The sequence below is a fragment of the Topomyia yanbarensis genome, chromosome 1 (assembly GCF_030247195.1).
Source record: "Topomyia yanbarensis strain Yona2022 chromosome 1, ASM3024719v1, whole genome shotgun sequence".
Classification (NCBI taxonomy): Eukaryota; Metazoa; Arthropoda; class Insecta; order Diptera; family Culicidae; genus Topomyia; species Topomyia yanbarensis.
The window spans coordinates 89,798,141-89,823,074 of NC_080670.1; the positions used below are offsets into that span (position 1 = coordinate 89,798,141).

At 41.6% G+C, this 24,934-nt stretch overlaps 1 protein-coding gene across 2 annotated transcripts in view; it reads left to right on the forward strand.

Moving 5' to 3' along the window:
* LOC131678035 (V-type proton ATPase 116 kDa subunit a 1-like) overlaps nucleotides 1-24,934 on the forward strand; it is a 479,861-nt gene that overhangs the window by 85,368 nt on the left and 369,559 nt on the right. The gene's annotated exons all lie outside the window — the stretch shown is intronic.

Here is a 24,934-nt window from a genome sequence, read left to right on the forward strand (position 1 = left end):
TTGGGGATAAAAAAGGAAGCATCCTATCATATAAAATTTTTTGACGAGAAAGGTCTATTTGTCGTCATATATTAAATTACTTTTGTTTGTAGTTTATTTAAAATGGAAACCGACTCGATTTGGCGATCTACCTAATCTACTCTTGTCGGATATGTATTTCAAGCAAGAACAAGGGTGTTAGTTGTTAGTAATTGCCCCCAATTCCTTCTTTTTCCCCGGATGTGTTTTTTTTTTGTTCGAGATCTTTTACTTACTTTGCTCGTTTTAATAATTTCGAGTTCTTTTGCCTGTTGTGCTCGGTTTTTAGTTATTTTTTTGTAATATTGATTTAGGCTCGAGATGGATAATGTATTTTTTGTGTGTTGCTCGAGTTGTGTTTTTTTGTAATTGTATTCTTTTCTTAATATTTTTTTCATAATATTTTTTTTTTAATATTATTTTCAAAAATGTTTTGTGTTGACAACATTTGTCGAAGCGAGGTAAGTATTTCGTCGGAATACTTGGTTGTCTTCCTTCCTGTCTATTGTGGTTTCGTGTATGTTGCTTCGATATCTCCCCCTATCTAATTGAGGTTGACCCAGGAGGGTACCTGTAAATAAAGACTTAAGTTCCTGAAAATAGATACATGGTATTGCATACTTGTATTCCACAAACAATCCGATATGGAAAATAAGAAATACTTTCCTTGATTTATAACATCTCGCGCTATTTTTGCCAGTATAATATGCTGTCACTTGGTAGTTTTCAAGCCAATAAATATATCGTAGAGAAGAAGTAGCGAGTTCTGTCCAAATACTGTTGCAATAAATAGTGATCCGGCCCATTACGCAGATAAGATTAGCTTTTCCAGGCAATAATCCCACGATCGGCTGTGTGGAGTTCAAATTGTTTTTGTTTAGGGAACATAGTATACTCTCGGTAGCCGGCTGCCCAGAGTTTAAAAATAACCAAAAACTAAACAAGATCATCTCTTTTTCGAGTGATCGTGCACTCGAAGACTAACTAAACAACTACCTAATAAAATATGCTTTACAGGTCGCATCGTTTGCTTGGAGCGAATCCTAGACCTGATACCCTTCCAAACCACCAACTCCGCGACACCTATGGAAGAGTCTGATGAATCGTCGTCCTTCCGTTAAGTAGGTGGAGCATCAACACTTCCTGTCTACCTTATCCTTTATCCTTCCCCGTGAACGATGGAGATGGGGGCGGCCGGCAATGATGGCTATCATGCTGTTGAGGTTTTAATATGGGTCGGATTGGTATGAATTCCTACTTACCACTTCCTAAGCAACTCTTATTAGATAATCAGCAGTCAAACATGATGAAGTCAGTGTGCAATCCGCCAAAATCATCGTCACAACGCAACGCAACGCAACGCAACGCATGAAAATAGATACATGGTATTGCTAACCATGCGGTTATGAAAGAAAAGTACTCTGAAATCTTACTTACCATAATCAACTATATCCATCCTAGAGAGTACCTGAAAATTACAATTGCCAAGGTGGACTGATGCGCAACTTGTGAAACCAAATCAAAATTCTCCTAATAATATTTAGAAAGATAGAAAAGAGTAACGCACTTTGGCTGATTTGCGACTCTTGTGCAATTATAGCAAAATTCTTATGCAGTGTCTGTCTCTACTGCAACTTGTTGATAACTTTCTTATTCCGGCATGTTTGCCCTTTTTCAGAAAAATATGTCCCTTCTGGGCGTTTTCTCGCCATTTGTTCAACTGCATTTTATTAAATTCATTTATATTTCAACCAGTATCTTGGACGGATTCATGTCACGCCTCTTTGGTAAAATATAATCTTCTGAGCGTGTTCGCCACACGGCTCTTTATAAATTGTTCAATAAAATTTTCTAATCCCACTTCCACGTTTTTCGTGATGCTTTCATCACCTATAGTTATAGTGTCCATTAACACTTTTCTGATTACTAAACCTTTTGCATTGTTTCAACTGATAAGATCACCTAACATTGGGCTGATCTGATTTTTGTCCTCGTATTTGTTTCGTATTCCTGCTCTTCACACTTTTCGCCCTTACTCAATTCGGTCTCCTTTGTCAACCTTTTCGTCCTATCTGAAATTTTAATACTCGTTCATACTTCATTCATTCATCATACATACTGGCGTCTGTTTCCTTGTGTATCACTCACCCTTTTCACTCCAGGGGTCAGACTTCCCCTTGCTCACTCATTCTTGTGTTCTCATCTCGATACTTCGGCATTGTTAACTCCGGAGTTTCAAATCGTAGTATAGCTTACACGATCCGATTTAAAAAATACGTGACCTTAATAATCTTGGCTCTAGCTCTGGTCCTTTGACTCTGGCTTTTGGCTTTACTTTTATTTTGGCTCTGGTGCACTGCCTCAGGCCTTCTTATATGTTCATACTAAAATCTTTTTTATAAATGCGCTCAGCTCAGGCACTTTGAACTCTGGCTCTTCTTATATTTTCCTTTTATAACATTGTGTTTGGCTCAGGTCCTTTGACTCTGGCCCTGCTGTTTTTTTTTCCCGTAGTTTGGTTCAGGTTCCTCGAACTCTGACAATCTCTTGTATTCAGTTTTATTATCAATGTTTTGCAACCTTCCATCTGATTGCACTTTTTCCATGTATTCAATTTATATTACTTTTATTCGCAACCTTTCCTTCGATTGCATCTTTTTCATGTTTTACATTTCTTATAAAAGAAATGTATAGAATGCGCTCAAACTGTCAAGATTTTTTCCGAGGGCCGGAGGGTCGAGTCTTATATACCAATCAACTCAGCTCGACGCTTTGGGACAATGTCTGTGTGTGTGTGTATGTAACGGACAAATTCTCATTCGTGTTTCTCAGCAATGGCTGAACCGATCTTATCCAAACCAATTTTAAATGAAAGAACAAAAAACAGTATGAACGCTATTAATTTGTTTTTGATTCTGATATTTAGTTTCCAAGATATGAATGTTTGAATGCGTAAAAATGGCGTTTTTTGCAGTTTTTTAAAATTACCTGCCGAAATTGACAATATAGATTAACAATTTATATGTTTTTAGACTGCTTTAACGAATACCTTTCGAACAAGCTATAGATTGTTGAAATCGGACTATTATCAAAAGAGATATTTAACATTAAATGCGGACGAAAGATTTTTATCATTTCCCATTGCCAGAAATATGACCAAAAACATGTAAAAAAATTGGATTGAAGTTGAAAATTTATTGACGCAGACTGATTTAATTCAATATTACAATAACAATTATCTGATCCGTAGATTGATAACCTGTTGTTGTCAACATCATGAGGACTTTTGATAAATTGTCGGAATGGGGTCCTGATATGTAACTGAGCTATTGGTCTTGATTTCACAGTTGTCTAATAGCATCAATATCAAATTCCTGCCTGAAAACATTCCAATAGAAAATTCCAGAGTTCAATCATAATCCTCTGATTTATTTTCAAATTGAGCTCGTTTTTGTAGAAATGTACTGTAATAAGGGTCTTTATTTAATAGGAAGCGAAGTTAAAATTGATTTAATGTCTATGAAACATAGAACTGCTTACCAAAAAAATGCATAACTTTCAACATTTGCTAAAAATGTTTTTGCCTTTCTCATTCACTCTAAAATTCGTCAATCTAATCCCGACCCGGAGAACCGAGTGTCATATGCCAATCGACTGAGTTCGTCGAGATCGGAAAATGTCTGTGTGTGTATGTGTGTATGTGGAAAAAAATGTGACCTCTGTTTCTCAGAGATGGCTGGACCGATTGGCACAAAGTTAGTCTCAAATGAGAGGTACAACCTTCCCATCGGTTGCCATTGAATTTTTTTATTGATTGGACTTCCGGTTCCGGAGTTACGAGTTGAAGAGGGCAATCACACAGCAAATTCCCATATAAACTGAAATGAAAAATTTTCAAAATCAAATTTGTATTTTTGATGCCAAATGACTTTAAAATGCATGAAACATTGAGATGTTTGACAAAAATTGACTTTTTTGGACTTTGGTACATTTTTGCCTTTCTCATATAGAAAGGTTATGCAATCACTCCAAAAATCGTCAATCATACCGGCCCGGAGGGAGTATGCAGTGAGGGGTTGCTACTTTAAAATTGAAACTAGTTTAAAATTTCTTAACAAGTTGAAAATATTCGGCAGGACCTGGACCTCTCGGATCTTTCTCCATGATCTGCCGCTGGTATCAAGCGATGTTTCAGTATCACATAGTATCTCAAGATCGTGGCTGTCGATCCATTATATGTATGTGCAAATCGTACTGAACATGTAATATTCATTTCCACCATTGCATTGCACATAACCAGCCATGGAATCGTAGTCTGGACAAATGAGAAAAGCACAATTGCACCACTAGGTGGATTAAAACAGGTTTTTATTTTGGGGAATGTCGAGTTGAGACGAAAACGTAATATGATTAATAACGAGGATAACACTTTCCGAATGTAGAGAGAAATTTATGAAAAATGACGATTTCCATTCGACTCTAGCAGGTTCTGATCGATTTTGATGAGCATTTGATTTTTGTTGTATGACCAATTATATGTATAGGTCAAATATTTAAAAACAGTAATTTAAGGTCAAGATAGCATCATTTTGAAACCGCCAATTTCGGAGGTTTAGTATCTTCGATGAGTTTTACAAACGTTAAACACCGCATAATCTGATAAAATAATTTTGACGGTATATCGTCCAAGAAGTATTTATGGTGAATTTCTCAGGTCAATATTCATGACTACAATAAAGTTTCAACAAATTCGCTAAAGACACGAACTCTGTTACTAATTTCTGAAAAATAAATTCTGCATAATTTTAAAACTTCAAAAATTACGGTTTGCTGTTTGGACAGTATGATCGATTTTCACCAAACCGAATTTCTGGCTACGCCGCTGATTTCAAGTAAGTAGAAACAAAGTCGTTCTACACTCGTTCACAAGAAACTTCTTCGAATGCTGAATATCTATTATAACACATTGAAACCCCGATTTTATCAGCTAAAAATGAACATATGTTTGATGGGCTCTAGCAGACGAACAAGACTGAATTCGAGTAAATCCTTTCTTGAGCATGTTTTCCTTATCATGAAGATATGCGAAATATGCGAAAATAAAAAGTTAATCATAATCAGAAATAGTTATCAGACTACATCAAGGGACGAGAAGAATATTTTAACAGCTTCAGTTTATTATAAAGAAAAAAAAATTGCCCGATTTAGTCAATGTCCCCATTTTGTCAGCCTAAAATACACCATGAGAATGATAAAAATGGGTCTTTATTGTATGTTTTCTTCGCTGTGTTTCACATTAATAGGTACATTTCTTTTTTGGGATTTTTTTTTATTGCATCGAACAACAACCATTTTTAGGTAGTTTTCAATGGGTTATTTTATAGACTTCTTCCAAAATTTGGCGAACCTATTCCAATTAATTGGTATACTTAAGGGTTTATATGTTGCAGATAGAGAAAATACTGAAATTTTCAGCTTTTTTCCTACATAATATTACGAAAGCTTATTAAACAATTTTTCCTAATAAGTTTGTGAAAATTATAAACTATTTGAAATTTTTTAATAGTTTTATTTTTTATTTAACCGTGATTTTTTAATAAATAGTGACCATCGCTTCACAACGTAGTCTATTTTTCATGGCTTGCGGTGAGCACGATCTCTCGAAATGCTGAACTGAAAATTATGGAATAGAAATTAATTTTTAGTATTCTTTACAGATTTAACTCGCCGCGCAGATGGCTCTTAATTAGACCCGCTGGTGCCCTAAGACGATTTCGCTAGATTTTCAGAGCACTATGCACCCAGTGCATTAACGCAAGTGACGGAAGATTATCGAAAAGTTTCGTGAAAATGAAAATTGCAGTAATGCTGATGATTTCGTTTTCTTGATGTTTTTATTTGTTCTTTGGCATTAGGATTAGCGATAATAATTCAAATCAAGGATACTACTGGGAAGTCACCTTTAGAAAAAGTCGATGTCGAAGTAAAATTTGAAACTATGCACGCATGCACTTCAGAGATAGCGTGATATCAGGAGCTGCGATTTCATTAAAATTTTCTCAGTTCTCAGTCGCGATGGAAATTTGAGTAAAGTATAAACTGCGAAACGATTCAAAAAACAAATTTCGATTTTTTTGGCTCAGTACAATATATAACCCCTTTAGGAAAATTCAGTTTTTCCACCACAATATAGATATTTTATTAACAGAGCATTAACAATAATTCGTTGGTATGTCTATTTTATGGGCCATTTTTTCGCTTTCCCATTGATTTGGTTTGAGATTTCTAGCACTGATGTTGTCCTATGCTGATTTGAGCGATTCTCTGAGTCCTGCCACTATCCCATGTAGTATGTGTTATCAAAAACATCGCGAAGCATCAAGTTCTAAATGTTCTTAAACGATATAATATCCGAAGAGAGTGATAAGAGTTATAAGAAATGTCTCATCACACTGTTAGGTGGATTAAAAACGTTTTTCAGTTCAATATTACCGTGGCTGTTTTTTCTTTTTCAAAATTTTAGAACTCGAATAATGATTTATTTTCCTGTATATAGTTGTCATGTGATGTATAATAATAAAATGTAATATATGCATTTAAAAGCTTTTAATGAATATAAACAACGCACACATTCTCGTGATTCATGATTGAGAAAGGCACAATTGCACCGCTAGGTGGATTAAAATAGGTTTTTTAATTAAACTTTATGTCCTCATATGGTAATTCGAATGGTGTGTAACCAGTCGATGAATTTGACGTTGTATTTTATTCAAACGTAAATAAAGGCAAGTGTTGATCCCAAGTTCTCGGGTCCTTTCCAACATAGGGTGAAGAGCCCATTTTCGCCATGTTTCTATTATCACGCTACCCATTTGAAGCCGTTGGTTAGAGCAGTGTCTGCCATCTTTGTTCAACGCATTGAGTCAAATGGTAGCGCAACAATAGGGGCACTCGATTCGAGTTTTCGTTGCGCTCAAACACGAGAATTTCGCTGTTTTCAGAGCATTTGTGTTATTATATTGGTTTTTAACAACGAAGCAAAGCTGTTGATGTCAATTTTTACGCATTCCATTGATTGTAGGCCGAGAAATTAATGAATTAGTTAGGCACCCTGCTTAGTATGGTGAAAATAGGCACTTTACCCTACTGCCTTAAATAAATGTTTAATTCTCTATTGGACTTTCCACCAAATTAGCTTGTGGGTGGTAGGTACTTGTGGTGATTTTCTTCAATAATCCGACGGTCAATGAAATTTTTTTTATTAATATTATTTCAAAATCTCATATTAGATTATACTTTTCGTTTCTTTTTGTAATATAACTATGAATCACGTTCAATTTAATTCTTAATAATTTTGTTTTGTCGGCTTGAGACAATACTGATAAATAAATGCAAAAAAATAGTTTCCATGTATTTCAATTATTAACATGACGTAATTAAAGTATAATTGACCACAACAAATATACCCAGTCGTTTGTACCGAATCAAAAGCCAACCCAATCATCTAAAACCGTGTCAGTCTTACCCCATCCAAAAACTGTCGGTCTTACCCCAACAGCACACTTTTTTTGTTAAATGCTCAATTAACAGTATTTAAATGCTCAAACTTATCTTCAATACACACAAATAACGATATAGAGAGTAGAATAGAATGTGTGACAAAAATGGTCATTTTCAATGCTTTTGTGTGATTAAAACGTTAAAATGTATTAATTAAAAATAACATCCAAAAGCGCATCAACTTTTTCACTTGTTTTGTTTATTTTGTTGCAGTTTAATAAACCCATATGGCATCGATGTGTATCGAAATACATAAAATATTCGTGCTAATAATATCCTGTCATAATTATATGATTTAAAATTTGATATCTTGTAAAAGTCATGGGGTGTCGGGCTTACTCAGGGTGTCAGGCTTACCCCCAGTTCCCCTATTCTAAATTACATATACAGTGCTCTCCAAACCGTATAACAAATATTTTGGTAATCATAATTAAGCCACCCTGATGTTCTATCGTAAGCTTGACCATGGCAAAGGCTGGCTAAATAAACTACGTTATAGCTGCTGCTACAATTGCTGGGCTTGCTTTTTACGCAAACTTGGGCGATCGTTGTGAAACTTAACCTTAATTCATTTGTCATGTATGCATTATATACGAGGCATCAAACCTCGGACCAGGGGTTCGTTTGTTTAAAAACAACTGCATTGCTTGCGACGGTTTTCGTCGTCGCAATGGACAAATTAAGTTGGACAGCTACTTTTGCGTGTCACCTACATTGTGCTGCTCCGGGTCATGATACCCTGGTAGCGCTTTCTGTGGATCTTTAATTAGTGATCCTTATATAAGGGTTGATATTAATAAAAAACCGATTTAATCCACCTAGCAGTGAGATTTCTTACACATCAAATGAATCAAATGAATCAAATAAATCAAATGAATCATATGAATCAAATGAATCACATGAATCACATGAATCACATGAATCAAATTAATTAAATGAATCAAATGAATCAAATTGATTTAATTCATCCAGTGAATACAATGAATCAAATTAATGAAATGGATCAAATGAATAAAAAGAATGGATGAACAAAATGAATAAAGTAAAAAATAAATGAAATGCATAAATAAAACAAACGAATCAAATAAACAAAATGAGCTAAAGTGATAAAATGAATAAAAAGAAGAAAATGATCAGAATTAAATGCATTGATTAAAATGAAAAATTGATCAACAGTAAAAGGTTATAAATTAATATAAAGAAATAAATTGAATCAAATAAATTATTTGGATGAAATGATTAAAACTGAAAAAGTAGTCAAATTATTAAAATGAAGAAACTGAACAAAATGAATAAACTGCAAAAAAATAATAAAATGCATACAATGAAAACAATGAATGATATGAGTAAAATGTACAAAAAGAATAAACTGACCAGAGTGATTCCAAAGAATGAAACGAATAAAATAAGTAAAATGAACGCAGATGAACAAAACGAATACATGCGGAATGAAATAATTAATTAAAATGAAATGGTCATATATTTGAAGCCAAAAACATTTTTGAATAAGAAAATGAATAAACCGGATTGTACGAATTTGAAAACCATTGCACTATTGTCCCAAAGCTGTATTTAGGAAGACAAAACTGTTTGCGCCTAAACCGTTAGTTTTAGATATATAGTATCTTCGGCAAACTTTCTTAGAACTTTTTTGCCGATTTTTTTATGTTAGTTGAATTAGGGTGGTCCTTGTGGTTAGGGTGTTAAAAGTATCAACTTCTTAGATATGTAAAATTCAGCTACATAGTGTTCTACAAAGTTATAAATCAATCAAATTGAAGCAACTTTTCTGAAGAAATTATGTGGCTATTTCTAATGGTTCATGTGCTATGATTTTTGCAATATTTAAGGTAGGGTGGCTCTTTAAAAATTGATTTTCTATTAATATCTTTTTATGTGTTAATTTTTCGCTAATACTTTGTTCTAGTGGTTTTTAGAACTTTTGTAAATACACATTTTTGCCGAAGCAATGAAGTTTCTATCTCTTTTGTTTGCATAGTTACAGGCGATTTTCAAAACAAAAATGGTTTTTTCAAAGATTTATATCTTCCAACATTGCAAATGGATTTTCAATCTTTTAATTTCATTTGAAAGATCGGAACTTTTGTAGTTTTTGGTGAAAAAACTGCGGGAGCGTTATTTCTGTAAAATAAATAATTAATTTTTGAAAATAATGTATTTTTCAACAAAAATCGTTCATAACTTTTCAAATAGACGAGATAATAACTTTGTTACTTCAGCAAAAATATTCGCCATACAAAGTTCTAAAAGTGCTGCAAACAAAGTATTTACGATAAATCAATGTATGAAGTGACAAATGAGAAATAGTGATTTTAAGGGGTCACGTATTCATCGCTCAATCTCTTATGGTAAAATCAACTGACAAATAGTCAATGTGTGTTATAATGAAAATCTATTGAATATGTGACACTGTTTGAAAACACAAAAATTAACCGTACAACTATTTGTTAGCGTGAATTCAGAATAGTACTATAGCGTACTGTAGTAAACTCTATATAAAAGTTATCTATTACGGAGCCAATAAAGCAAGTATAAAGTTCTAAAAACCTCTAGAACAAGGTATTAGCGAGAAATTAACACATAAAAAGATATTAATAGAAAACCAATTTTTAAAGAGCCACCCCACCTTAAATATTGCAAAAATCATAGCACATGAACCATTAGAGATAGCCACATAATTTCTTCAGAAAAGTTGCTTCAATTTGATTGATTTATAACTTTGTAGAACATTATGTAGCTGAATTTTACATATCAAAGAAGTTGATACTTTCAACACCCTAACCACAAGGACCACCCTAAATCAACTAATATAAAAAAATCAAGAAAGTACTAACAAAGTTTGCCGAAGATACTATATATCTAAAACCAACGGTTTAGGTGCAAACAATTTTGTCTTCCTAAAGACAGCTTTGGGACCATAGTGCATTGCATCAGAAAGTTTTGAAATGTTTTTGAAAATCCCATCTTCTGAGAAAAGGCTAATAAATATGCAATGGACTTTCTAGGGCTTCCATCTTTTTTGGTTTTATTTTTCATGAAAGTTCGTACCAATACAACGAATGTGCAGCTGATACAACTCATGGTTCATTCGTCTGCGCAACGTTCCGTCTTCCATCTGCACGCCACCATAGATGGTACGCAAAACCTTTCGTTCGAAAACTCCAAGGGCGTATTGGTCCTCCACGAGCATAGTCCAGGTCTCGTGGCCGTAAGGGACCACCGATCTAATCAGCGACTTGAAGATAATTAATTTCTTGCGGCGGCGAATTTTGTTCGACCGGAGCGTCCTCTGGAGTCCAAAGTAGGCACGATTTCCCGCTAAGATCCGTCTCTGAATTTCTCTGCTGTTATCATTGTCGTCGGTTGCCAGTGAACCCAAATACATGAATTCGTCGACCATCTCGATTTCGTCACCGTCAATCCGAACTCGGGTGGGAGGTTCACATTGTCGTCTCTAGAACCTCTTCCTCTCATGTATTTTGTCTTCGAAACGTTGATGGCAATTCCAATCCTGCTGGCTTCAGCTTTCAGTCTTTGAGCATATATTTCATTCAAAATTCAATAGAGATACGAATAGTTTAAATATCGCACGTGGAATGTCTCTTTTGAAAATTTCCATCGTCAAACTTTCATATTACCCAGTTAAGCCAAATATTTTCTGATATAGCCATGAATTTCCTTAATTATAGTGTAGATACAGGCTTTGAATACAATTGAATTAAAGTTGAGTTGATGTAGCAGCAGACAAAACATAGTATTGTTTTCTCAAACCTTCGCAATTACAATTAATAAATATTTCAGATTGGCAGAAAATCTTATCACACAACTTAGTAATGCATACAGAAATAGCTGGATAGATGCGATAGAAGAGAGACAGAGAACGAGAAAGAGAGCGAGAGAGAGAGAGAGAGATGGGGGGGGGGGCGTGTGAGGAATGGCAAATGATGGTTAATGCAGTGACATTATTTTTATAGGTATATTATTATGATATATTGATTTCTTACATTCTTATCATAAATAATGTAAGTAGTAATTTTTGCGCCATAACCAGTATAACCTAAATCTCGCAAAAGAGCTAAATTATCGCTAGATTTTTGGGCTTCAAACATACAGTTGCTTTCGGTGACGCCACGAGTATAATTATATGAGAAATCTTTTATCTCACTACTAGGTGAATTACTTGTTGATCTGTGTATTGATATAGCATCCAACATTTACCTCATGATTGAACGCAATCCTAATCCAAGGGATGAATACTATAATTCACTGTTTCTTTATCAACACATTATTTTGTCTTTGAAGTGAACTTGTACATTGATTTTTGAGAAATAGTTCATTTATTATAAAGGTAATTCACAAAATGTTCTCAACATCGAATTCCTTGAATCACGTAGATGTGTTTTCATACCCCGATATTCAAAATCGGTTTAGTTTTGCCCCTAAAACACCAGTAAAGCAAAACTCTGTATGAAACAATCTCATTTTTAATTAGTGGAAATTGGTAAGCGAGGACTAAAAATACAAAATGTCTAATATCTCCGCCGCTCATGCACGGATTTAGACAATCTATAACTTGTTAGAAAGGTATTTTTACAAGCTTTCTATTTATGTGCAGTTTGTGGGACAATATTGTATTGCTCGAAAGTTATTTGCAAAAAACCTGCTGTGTTTTGACAAAATCGCCCATATCTCAGAATGTAAACAACATATCGAAAATCAAAAATAATAGTGTCAAATGGCAACGTTAGGCCTTTTATTTGAAACTAATTTCATTAAGATCGGTTCAGCCATTGCTGAGATAATTACATGACATTTTGTACATACATACATACACACATACACACACACATACAGACATTGTCTCAATTTGTCGAGCTGAGTCGATTGGTATATGAGACTCGGCCCTCCGGGCCTCGGAAAAAGTTGTCAAAGTTTGAGCGAATCCTATACATTTCTTTTGTAAGAAATGTGATAGCTTGGACTCGCCATTTCTATCGGTTTGTTAATGTTCGATCCTTAATATTTTTGCCTTTCTCAATAGAAAGGTATTGCAATTGGTCTGAAACCCGACTTTTTAACGGAGGCCCGAAAGGCCGAGTGAAATATATAATATGATTCAGTTCGTCGAGTTCGGCAAATGTCTGTGCGTGTTTTTTTTACAATGGAGAAGACCTTTATGTCCTAGCCCAGTACACGTGCTATTGGTAGGGTCCAATCTACCACACGGGGTGCACTGGGGGCGTGTCGGGCTCGAATGGTGACCAGCCATTAATACCGACTAAACTCCATTGGGCTCCGCCATCATTCCTCCCAGGAACTACCTCTCGGTATTACTTCTGGGGGGATGGCTGTACTAAATGTACTCATTCACTCTCACTCACGCGTTCATACGTCCTGTATGAGGCTTACTTGGGTGCTCTCTCAATCGCACTTTTAATCACTCTCAAACACTCCCACATGAGGCTGACTTTTGTGCTCACCTTTTTCGTTCCTTGCGAGGTTGACTTGTGTGCTCACCTTACTCATTCCTTGCTAGGCTTACTTTTGTGCTCGCCCCACCCATACCATGTGAGGCTGACTTGGGTGCTCACCCTATCACCTGATTCACTCTCAATCGTGCCACTCTATTGTACCTTTGTCACTCCCCCTGGCATCCCATGTGGGACATTTTTCTTAGGCCCCACTTCTGACATACCATGCGAGGCTGACTTGTGTTCTCACCTTTCTCATTCCTTGCTAGGCTGACTTTTGTGCTAGCCTCTACCATACCATGTGAGGCTGACTTTTGTGCTCACCCTTGACATGCCGTGTGAGACTGACTTGGATGCTCACCCTTTCACTCCTCTGCCACGCCATGAGGTATCAATAGCTAAGTCCCAACATACGTAGAGCTGCAATCTCGGCACTCCACCAGTATACCGGGCATCTACCGTTTCTTGGCAGTGTTTTTCTCGGCATAATGGCGTCGCACGCGCGTGATAGAACAGCTACCAGCGCATCCCCGCTTAGACTGTCGGTGTTGGCCTCCAGTCCCAGGGCCGCGGTGAAAGCTTCGCTGTCGAAGTGATTGGACTTCCACCCGCGTACCTGACAGGGATCTCCCGCCCTCGGATGCTGCACACCATAGTTGATCCTAAAGCGGATTGCTAAATGATCGCCATGGGTATAGCCTTCGTCTACCCTCCATTCCATGCCTGGAGCCAGACTCGGGCTGGCAAATGTTACGTCAATCCACGCCTCCACTCCGTTTCTCCGGAATGTAGTAGCGGAGCCATTATTAGCTAACACAGTATCGAGTTTCGCAAGCACCTCCATTAGCGCTTTTTTTTACAATGGAGAAGAACTTTACGTCCTAGCCCAGTACACGTGCTATTGGTAGGGTCCAATCTACCACACGGGGTGCACTGGGGACGTGTCGGGCTCGAATGGTGACCAGCCATTAATACCGACTAAACTCCATTAGGCTCCGCCATCATTCCTCCCAGGAACTACCTCTCGGTATTACTTCTGGGGGGATGGCTGTACTAAATGTACTCATTCACTCTCACTCACGCGTTCATACGTCCTGTATGAGGCTTACTTGGGTGCTCTCTCAATCGCACTTTGATTCACTCTCAAACACTCCCACATGAGGCTGACTTTTGTGTTCACTTTTTTCGTTCCTTGCGAGGTTGACTTGTGTGCTCACCTTACTCATTCCTTGCTAGGCTTACTTTTGTGCTCGCCCCACCCATACCATGTGAGGCTGACTTGGGTGCTCACCCTATCACCTGATTCACTCTCAATCGTGCCACTCTATTGTACCTTTGTCACTCCCCCTGGCATCCTATGTGGGACATTTTTCTTAGGCCCCACTTCTGACATACCATGCGAGGCTGAGTTGTGTTCTCACCTTTTTCATTCCTTGCTAGGCTGACTTTTGTGCTAGCCTCTACCATACCATGTGAGGCTGACTTTTGTGCTCACCCTTGACATGCCGTGTGAGACTGACTTGGATGCTCACCCTTTCACTCCTCTGCCACGCCATGAGGTATCGATAGCTAAGTCCCAACATACTACGCTACGACCCTCCCTTCTTGGCATGAGGCAGTCCACTTATACGCCTATACACTCACTCTTCTGTCTTGCTTCGGGGTGGCTGGGTTTACCCCTTACGCGGTTGCCATTCGCTGCGCCAAACCTGCCTCGGCATGAACAGACCATTCACTCCCTTTTTTGCGCTTGGCCTTTTTCGCTCCAGCTAACCAATCACTAGTTAGCCGTGCCCGTCGTCTGTTGCTCGGTTCGCCAGATTACCTGTAGCTTACTGGCAATCTGGATGGTGACAGCCGAGACTGCGTTTCACTTCTCCACCGATTGACACATCCGCTGAATAAGGGTATCAGGGGTTGTGTCCCAGCCACAGACGTCAAGCATTGCTCTTCTTTCGACGTCGAACCGATGACATACGAACAGTATGTGTTCGGCAGTTTCGTCTACACCTGGGCAGTCCGGGCAGACTGGGACCTCCGCGTGCCCGAACCTGTGGAGGTACTGTCGAAAACAGCCATGGCCTGACAGGAATTGTGTCAGGTGGAAGTGAACTTCCCCATGGGGTCTTCCCACCCAGTTCGATATGGTAGGTATGAGCCGGTGGGTCCACCTACCTTTCGAGGAGTTGTCCCACTCACGTTGCCATCTGGCGACCGAGGTCACCCTGGTGCGCTCGCGGGCTCCCCTATTTCCACGTAGCTCAAAGCACTCTTCATCTTCCCGAATGACCAGCCCGACTGGCATCATGCTCGCTATCACGCAGGATGCATCGTGTGATACCGTGCGGTAGGCAGATATCACTCTGAGACACATCACGCGGTAGGTGCTCTCCAGTTTCTGTAGTTCTGTAGGTAACTGGTTACCCTCAGTGCTCTTGACCATGACGGGCCGCCGTACCTGAGGATAAATACGGCAACACCTGCCAGTAACCTACGTCTACTGGCGCACACCTTTGAGCTGTTGGACATCATTCTCGATAGAGCCGCAACAGCAGTCGACGCTCTCTTGCACGTATAGTCGACATGGCTGCCGAAGGTCAGCTTGTCGTCTATAATGACTCCGAGAGACTTCAGACTTCGCTGTGAAGTGATCGCGACTTCTCCCACATGGATAACTGCATGTTGTGCTGACTTGCGGTTGTTGACGATAACTACCTCCGTCTTATGATGAGCGAGCTCCAGGCCTCTCGCGCTCATCCATTCCTCCACCGTGCTAATCACGTGTTCTGCGGTTAGTTCTACCTCAGGAATTGACTCCCCGTAGACCTCCAAGGTTACGTCGTCGGCAAAGCCGACGATCTTGACCCCAGGACGGAACTTCAGTCTCAGAACCCCGTCATACATGAGGTTCCATAGCACCGGGCCTAGGATCGAGCCCTGCGGGACTCCGGCGGTAATCGGAACCCTTTTCTGACCGGCATCGGTCTCGTATAGCAGTACGCGGTTTTGGAAGTAACTTTCCAGGATCCGTTACAGACCCACCGGTAGGCTAAGCCGGTGTAACGAGAGCGCGATGGCATCCCAGCTTGCGCTGTTGAATGCGTTCTTCACGTCAAGTGTCACTAACGCACAGTATCGAATACCTCGCCTTTTTCGTTGGATCGCTATCTCGGCAGTATTTATCACTGAGTTGAGAGCGTCCGCTGTGGACTTACCCTTCCGAAAGCCAAACTGGTTGCTTGACAGACCGTCCGTACCTTCCGCGTACGGGGTTAGCCTGTTGGGGATGATCCTCTCAAGCAGTTTGCCAGTCGTGTCGATCAGACAGATTGGTCTGTACGCCGATGGGTCGCCTGGCGGCTCCCGGGCTTCGGCAACAGCACCAATTTCTGCCTTTTCCATCTATCGGGGAAACGGCACTCGTCAAGGCATCTCTGCATAGCTAGCCTGAACATGTTCGGGTTCGCTATGATCGCTGCCTTGAGAGCGTTGTTTGGAACTCCATCCGGCCCTGGAGCTTTGTTCATTGCTAGGGATTTAGCCACTGCGAGTAGTTCTTCATTCGTCACTGGAGCCACCATTTCGACCGTGCCCGCACTGTCTCGTAGAGCAGGTGGCCAGGGGCTTGTGACTCGAGACGGGAAGAGTACTTCGATAATCGTTGCCAACCGGTCCGGAGACCGTTCTGGGGGTGAGGAGCCCCCTTTGGTCTTGGCCATCACAATCCTGTAGGCGTCACCCCACGGATTCGTGTTGGCACTCTCACACAGGTTGTCGAAACACGCTCTCTTGCTGCTTTTAATGGCCTTGTTAAGGGCCAATTTCGCAGCTCGAAACACTTCACGGCGGTTCTCTCTTGCATCCTCGGTGCGAGCTCTTTGCATCCTACGTCTAGCTCTGAGGCAGGCTGACCGTAGAGCTGCAATCTCGGCACTCCACCAGTATACCGGGCATCTACCGTTTCTTGGAAGTGTTTTTCTCGGCATAGTGCATAGTTCAACCCCGCTCCTTATGCCCCTCCTCGCCGCAGCGACGACATAATTTGCTCCTGTCTGTGTTTTTGCACTCGTAGGCTTTGTGGCCGGACTCAAGACACCGATAGCACCTATCCACTTGAGGGCTGCTGGGGTATGCATATTGGACATACCGACCAGCCGATCTTCAGCTTTCCTTTCTCGGTTACCTTTTTGGCATCCGCCTTCAGTAGCCTGAGGTAGGCTACTTGGGTGCCAGAGGGTCCATCTCTAAACCGCACAGAGGCCCGCTCGATTGTGACGTCGAATTGTTCCTTAACGGCTGCGACGACATCTTCTGCGGTCGTGAACTCGTCCAGATGCTTGCACTGGAGAGTCATTTCCGCCCCTAGCGACCTGACTTGGGCGACTGCACCAAGGACCTCTTGGGCCAAGGCCTTGTATACCGCACTAGATTGTGCACCTCGCTTCAGCACCAGAAGCATTTCTCTCGTGTTGGTGCGTCTCACGCTACGCACATCTTGCCCAAGGGCCGAAAGGCTTTCGGCCGCCTTCATCGACTTTAGGACATCGGCGTATTTGTCCTTGTCGGTTTTTAACCACAAGGCCTCGCCTCTGTCCTTAGCCTTCTTCGCGGGCCGCGGTACCTCCGGTGTCGGTGCCGGCTTCTTCTTGGTGACCAGCGTCCAGGGGTTAGCGCCCCCCTGCCCCGGTCGGGCCGGGTTGCTGGTACCAACGCTCTGCTCAGCGAGGTCACTCTCGCCCTCGCTTACCTCGGACAGACGGCGTTTGGCCTTAATGGTTGCACGCCGTGTGGTGTCGGTTTTTGCACCCTCTCCTGGCGACTTCCTAGGGCGCTTCGCATTCGACGCCGTCTTGCGATTGCCCTTGCCCTTGCCTTTTCCCATCGAGGGGAACTCGGCCGCCGCTTCGAGCGACGTGGCTGCTCCATAGAAGGTGAAGGCCACTGTCTGAGTGCCCGTATCAACCTTGTCTTTTCCCTCCCTCTTGGAGGCCACTGTCTGGGTTTCTCTGTCGAACTTCTCCCGACATTCCACCCTCTTGGCATAAGGCTGCTGTTCCTGTCTTGCGACACGAACAGTTTTTCGGAGTTCCAGGAGACTCTGTTTTAACTCCTTGCTTATGTTTTGCTTTGCGCTAGTGTACTCGATTATTTTTTTTTTATTTTTTTTTATTCATTTCGTTTATTTGATAGGCACAAATGCGTTAGCTTGGCGGTGCCAAATGCTTATGTTTTTACATTTTGGATATCTTAAAACTAGGAGGTTACAATGTTGAAATATTTTTTTTACAAAGGAAAAAAAAAAGTTTACAGCTATCTTAAGACTAGAAATAAGATTCAATATACAAGAGAGGGCCAAAAGATTTTTTTATGAAAAAATTTAAAACAAGGGATTCACTTTGATATACAAGAGAGGGAGTAATAGTATTTTATGAAATATTTTACGGTTATCTTAAAACTAACAATATAGTTTAGTACACAAAAGAGGGAACAAATATTTATGAGAAGTTTCACAGAAATTTTAAAACTAGGGATTCAATTCTATTTACAAAATGGAGGACAAGAGTTTCAATAAAGAGTAAAAATTATAGCTATCTTAAAACTAGGAATACAGAATACTAATTTGAATGTTTTAACTAAAACTTATGCTTGGTCAAGATATTCAGAGGGTGGCTTATTTCCGCATCAGTGTAGCAGCAGTTGTATTAAGGACAGGAGAGAGACAGGGAAAGAAGAGCAAAACTTGCAACTTTCGCTCGAAGGGGGGGGGGAATCAGCGAAATAAATTTGCGCCTCAGTCTAGTAAGTCGTCGAGTACCGGATTGGCGGATGGTATTCTTCGGACCCGCGGGGAATCCTTCAAAAGTCATCGGACCTCGAGTCGCTCTCGCTTCAGTTTCCTTCTATGCAGGCGTAGTGGTAAGGGCGACGGCGGTTACATAGTGGCACTCTGGAGCTGATCGGTTCCACAAGTCAGGAGGAAACTCTAAAAACGAGAAATAAAAGAGAGGGGCTAAATTGGGATATTTATCGTTTTTATGAAGGTATAAATAAGGGATATATAGGGGAAATCACGAGTTGCCAGCATATCTCGGACTGGCACATTGGGTGGTCTACCTCGGGCCCGAAGGGATTCCTTTAACTGAGACCTGGCGTCACAATACCCGGCGCATACCCAGACAACGTGTTCGATGTCGTGATAGCCCTCGTCACAAGCGCACAGACTACTATCCGCAAGCCCAATACGCCGCAAATGCGCATCCATGGTGTAGTGATTGGACATAAGTCGGGACATTACACAATAAAATCCCGACCCACATCCATCCCCCCGAACCAAGACTTCGTTGATACCTTTGGGATAATCGAATGTAGCCATCGTCCAAGTTCCCCGTTGCTCCACGAGGTTTGCCAACTGTTGAGCGTCCTCTGACGACAAATACTAAAAAATTCGTTGAAGCAGATTGGTCTTTCGTATATGTCAACATTTAATGCGCCCACCTTTGCTAATGAGTCGGCCTTTTCATTGCCCGGGATAGAACAATGAGAGGGGACCCAAACAAAGGTAATCTGATAAGATTTTTCAGATAACGTACACAAGGACTCCTGTATCATCCCCAGAAAATACGGGAGTTGCTTTTTAGGCTTCAACGCACGAAGAGCCTCGATAGAGCTGAGGCTGTCCGAAACGATGAAGTAGTGATCTGTGGGCAGAGTGTCGATGATCCCAAGGGTGTACTGAATTGCAGCTAACTCTGCGACGTAAACTGAAGCGGGATCATTGAGCTGGAATGAAGCCAGTGGACCCATCGAGATTTGATCCGTCAGTGTAAAACATTTTGTCGCAGTCGACTTCTTGGAATTTATTATAAAATATATTGGGGATCACCTGTGGGCGTATATGGTCCGGGATTCCACGAATCTCTTCCTTCATGGATGTGTCGAAGAATACAGTAGAATCAGAAGTATCTAGGAAACGGACACGGTTGGGATTGTACGAAGAAGGATTGATGCTTTGTGTCATGTAGTCGAAGTACAAGGACATAAAACGGGTTTGAAAATTAAGCTCGACGAGCCTCTCGAAATTTTGAATCACCAACGGGTTCAGAATGTCGCATCGGATGAGCAATCGATATGAGAGTTCCCAAAATCGATTTTTTAGCGGAAGAACGCCCGCCAGCACTTCGAGACTCATCGTATGGGTCGAGTGCATGCAACCCAAGGCAATGCGCAAGCAACGATGCTGGATTCTCTCCAGTTTGATGAAGTGTATGTTCGCAGCGGAGCGGAAACAGAAACACCCGTACTCCATCACCGACAATATCGTTGTTTGGTACAACCTGATCAGGTCTCCTGGGTGAGCACCCCACCATGTTCCAGTTATTGTTCGGAGAAAATTGATCCTTTGTTGGCATTTCTGTTTCAGATACCTAATGTGACATCCCCAGGTACCTTTAGAGTCGAACCAGACCCCGAGATATTTAAATGTGAAAACCTGGTTGATCGTTGCACCCATTAATAAAAGCTGGAGTTGCGCCAGCTCACGCTTCCTAGAAAAAACAACCAACTCAGTTTTCTCCGTGGAGAACTCAATACCCAGCTGAAGAGCCCAAGCAGACAAATTGTCCAAGGTATTTTGTAATGGTCCTTGCAAGTCGGCAGCTTTGGGCCCTGTAACAGAGACCACCCCGTCGTCTGCAAGTTGCCTTAGCGTGCATGAATTGGCAAGACAATCGTCAATGTCATTCACGTAGAAATTGTAGAGCAGGGGACTTAGACATGAGCCCTGGGGAAGACCCATGTAGCTAAATCGCGATGTTGTTAAATCGCCATGCGAAAAGTGCATGTGCTTTTCAGACAACAGGTTTAGCAAAAAGTTATTTAAAATTGGCGAAAGACCATGCTGGTGCAGCTTCTCTGACAGAATGTTGATAGAAACTGAGTCAAAAGCCCCCTTAATATCCAAGAAGACTGATGCCATCTGCTCTTTGTTAGCATAGGCCATTTGGATTTCTGTAGAAAGCAACGTAAGGCAATCGTTCGTCCCTTTGCCTTTGCGGAAGCCAAATTGTGTATCTGACAGTAAGCCATTTGCTTCAACCCAATTGTCGAGGCGAAACAAGATCATTTTCTCGAATAACTTCCGAATACAGGACAGCATTGCAATCGGCCTATACGAGTTGTGGTCGGAGGCTGGTTTTCCTGGTTTTTGGATGGCGATGACCTTCACTTGCCTCCATTCATAAGGGACAATGTTACCCTCAAGAAACTTGTTAAATAAATTCAACAAGCGCCTTTTTGCAGTGTCAGGCAGATTCTTCAGCAAGTTGAATTTGATTCTGTCTAACCCTGGGGCGTTATTGTTGCACGATAAGAGAGCAAGAGAGAACTCCACCATCGAAAACGGTGTTTCGTTCGCGGTATCGTGAGGAGACGCGGCGCGGCACGTTTTCTGTACCGGGACAGAGTCCGGACAGATCTTCTTGGCGAAAGCGAATATCCAACGGTTTGAATATTCCACGTTCTCGTTGGTACTATTATGGTTACGCATACGTCGAGCCGTACCCCAAAGAGTGCTCATCGCTGTTTCTCTCGTTAACCCGTCGACGAACCGGCGCCAATAACTGCGTTTTTTGGCTTTCATTAGACTCTTCATTCGCCTTTCTAACGACGCGTACTGTTGATAGCTAGCGGGTAACCCGTCTTCCCGGAAGGCCTTATATGCAGTGGACTTTTCCGCGTACAGCTCTGAGCACTCTTTATCCCACCACAGGGTGGGAGACCGTCCATGGGTATTCGCGCTGGGTACTGGTTTATTCTGAGCTTGATTCGCACTGTCGAGAATCAAGCCAGCCAAAAACCTGTACTCTTCCTCCGGAGGAAGTTCTTGAGTGGATTCGATTTTAACGGATATCGCGGTCGCGTAACTCTTCCAATCAATGTTCCGTGTGAGGTCATATGAGACATTGATTGTTTCCGATGGTCTTGAACCGTTAGCAATTGAAATCACGATAGGCAAATGATCGCTACCGTGGGGATCAGGGATCACCTTCCACATGCAATCTAACTGTAGCGATGTCGAGCAAAGCGACAAATCCAACGCGCTTGCGCGTGCTGGTGGTGTAGTAATCCGCGTCATTTCTCCCGTGTTTAAGATGGTCATGTTGAAATTATCGCAAAGATCTTGGATTAATGTTGATCTATTATCATCATGAAGACAGCCCCATACCGTACCGTGCGAGTTAAAGTCTCCCAGAACTAGCCGCGGTGCCGGTAAGGATTCCGTGATATTACAAAGCGTTCGGTGCCCTACCGAGGCTCTAGGAGGAATGTAGATGGAAGTAATGCAAAGACCTTTGATTAAAACTTGACAAGCGACAATTTCAATGCCTGGTGTCGAAGGGAGGTTAATTCGGTTGAAAGAATAGCACTTTTTGATCCCCAAAAGTACTCCTCCATAGGGGTTTTCTCGATCCAGACGAATTATATTAAAGTCGTGGAAGTTGAGATTTATATCGGAAGTTAACCAAGTTTCACATAATGCGAAAGCATCACATTTTAAACTATTTAGTAAAAATTTAAAGGAATCGATTTTCGGGAGGATACTTCTGCTGTTCCACTGTAGAACAGTGATCGAATCGGTGACCTCGTTCGATGACTTAGCCATCGAAGGATACGATCGCTTCAAGGAGGGGCCATTTAGTAGTCAACTGCTTCAAAAATGTTTGCACTATAGGGAGAAAACATATCAGAAGGCTTTTAAGAGGATCAGTAACATTGAAAGCTGTGAAAATTAAGTCCACTATGTCAGAAAATTTCATTAGTCCGCTACTGGACTGAGTATCTGTTTGAAAAAAGGGGACACTTGGGGTTTTGGATGTCCCTGGAAGTGGTGGGTACTCCTTGTTAGAATTAATATTTCCAAGTCCTGGAGCAAATTGCTTCGGCTTTTGTGCATCACTTCCGTTGGATTTATTGGTTGTAGATGGCGCACTCTGAGTGGACGACACCTTGGCACCCTTACGAGGCAATGTAGGGGAGGCTGGATTTCTCCTCTTCCTGGATTCCCCTGGGTTAACCAAAAATGTTCCCTCTCGTGGGTCGTCAGATTCTTGCTCAACGTTAGCCAAACCAGCATAGGGATTTTCGGACAGGACAGATGGCGAAGCATTCTTTAGCATTTCTGCATAAGATCGCCTTGAGCGTTCCTTAAGGGAGCGCTTAATTTTATCCCCGCGCTGCTTGTACGCAGGACATGATTTAAGAGCATGTGAAGGGCCCCCGCAGCAAATACACTTTTCAGTTTCTTTGTCGCAAGAGTCATCCTCATGCTCTCCTTCGCATTTGCCGCATCGTTTCTTATTTCCACAATATGTGGCTGTGTGGCCCAACTGCTTGCAATTGCTGCAGTTCATGACCCGCGGTACGAACAGGCGAACTGGTAGGCGAACCTTGTCAAGGAGGATGTAGTTGGGAAGAGAGGACCCGGCGAATGTCACCCGAATCGAGCCTGATAGAGAGTAGGTAGTCTTACCTCCCTCGGTGTTTGCGGTATACAATTGTTTGCATTCCAAGATCTTAATCTGTTCAAGTGAGGGGTCCTTAAAGCAGCCAACCCCGTGCTCCAACAGTTCTTCGCATTTCAGGCCCGGTTCGGACACTACTCCATCGATTTCACAGGCCACACAAGGCACGTACGCTTTAAATTCCCGCGTAAAGCGCTCACAGCAAGCAATCGCGTTTGCCTGGCCGAGATCATTCACTAGAACACGTATCTTGTTTGCCCGAACACGTGTTATCTGAGTTACGGCCGGGTAATTAGCAGTCAGATCTCGAGAAAGTTTTAATATATTAACCGGTTTCTCTCCGGTCCGAAAATATACCACCCATGGCCCAGAGGAACCTTCTGGGTACTGCTTTATACGGGGAGCAATGCGAGTATTAGGGGGATCAGGGACTTCCATGATTACATCAGATGGTATTTCGCCCTCGGCCATTTAAGCACGAGGGCAGAGCGTTATATAAACGGGAATGTGTCTTATTATTTGATTACAAGGTAGAGTAAAAGTAGGGAAAAGGAAAGAAAGCAAACGAGGAAAAAAAAATAAAGCAAAACTTATCTGCAAACAACGTCGATTGTTCCGCACCAGCGAAAACAATGTACTGGATTTACTGCCAGGCACCAGCAGAATGGCAGCTAACGAACGAACAAAGGATGACCTTGAATCACTGAAATTTACACACCGAACACCACTGTGAAATATAACGATCCGTTCTGTTCAAAGGTTGGGAGACGTATGTGTACTCGATTATTGAATCGAGCTACTCCACCACTTTGCGCATCGCAGATAGTGGCCCGTCCGGTGCGTTGGTAGGGCTATTTCCTACCGCTGCTGGGGGGTCACTGGTGCTTTCAGATGCAGCACTCATCGCGAAGGGGTTTGGCACCTCCGACTGTTCATTTTTGTTTTTTGTTGACTCCATGTTTGATCCCACGAGTAGCGCGAGAATAAATGTCCGCCGCGCCAGAGCTCCGCATTAACGTGGTAAGGGACACTTACTGTGGGGGTTGCCCAGGTACCCCACAGGCTCCGTTAACGATCGAGCATCTTTTTCACCCCCTCGATCACTCATCCATCGACACGGGTCGCTTTACGCCTTGGAATTGGGGTTATGCCCTACCTTGCTTTACGTGGTGACCTCGGCCCAGATCATCACAGCCATCCTCCTTTACCAGGGCTTTGGACCTGTAGCTCTGGTTCTCAATAGTTCCAAGTACGTATATTATTACAGACATGCCACTATTGAGATCCGTCATTCGCTAGCGGAGTTATGTCTGTGCGTGTTTTTTTTTCACAATGGAGAAGAAC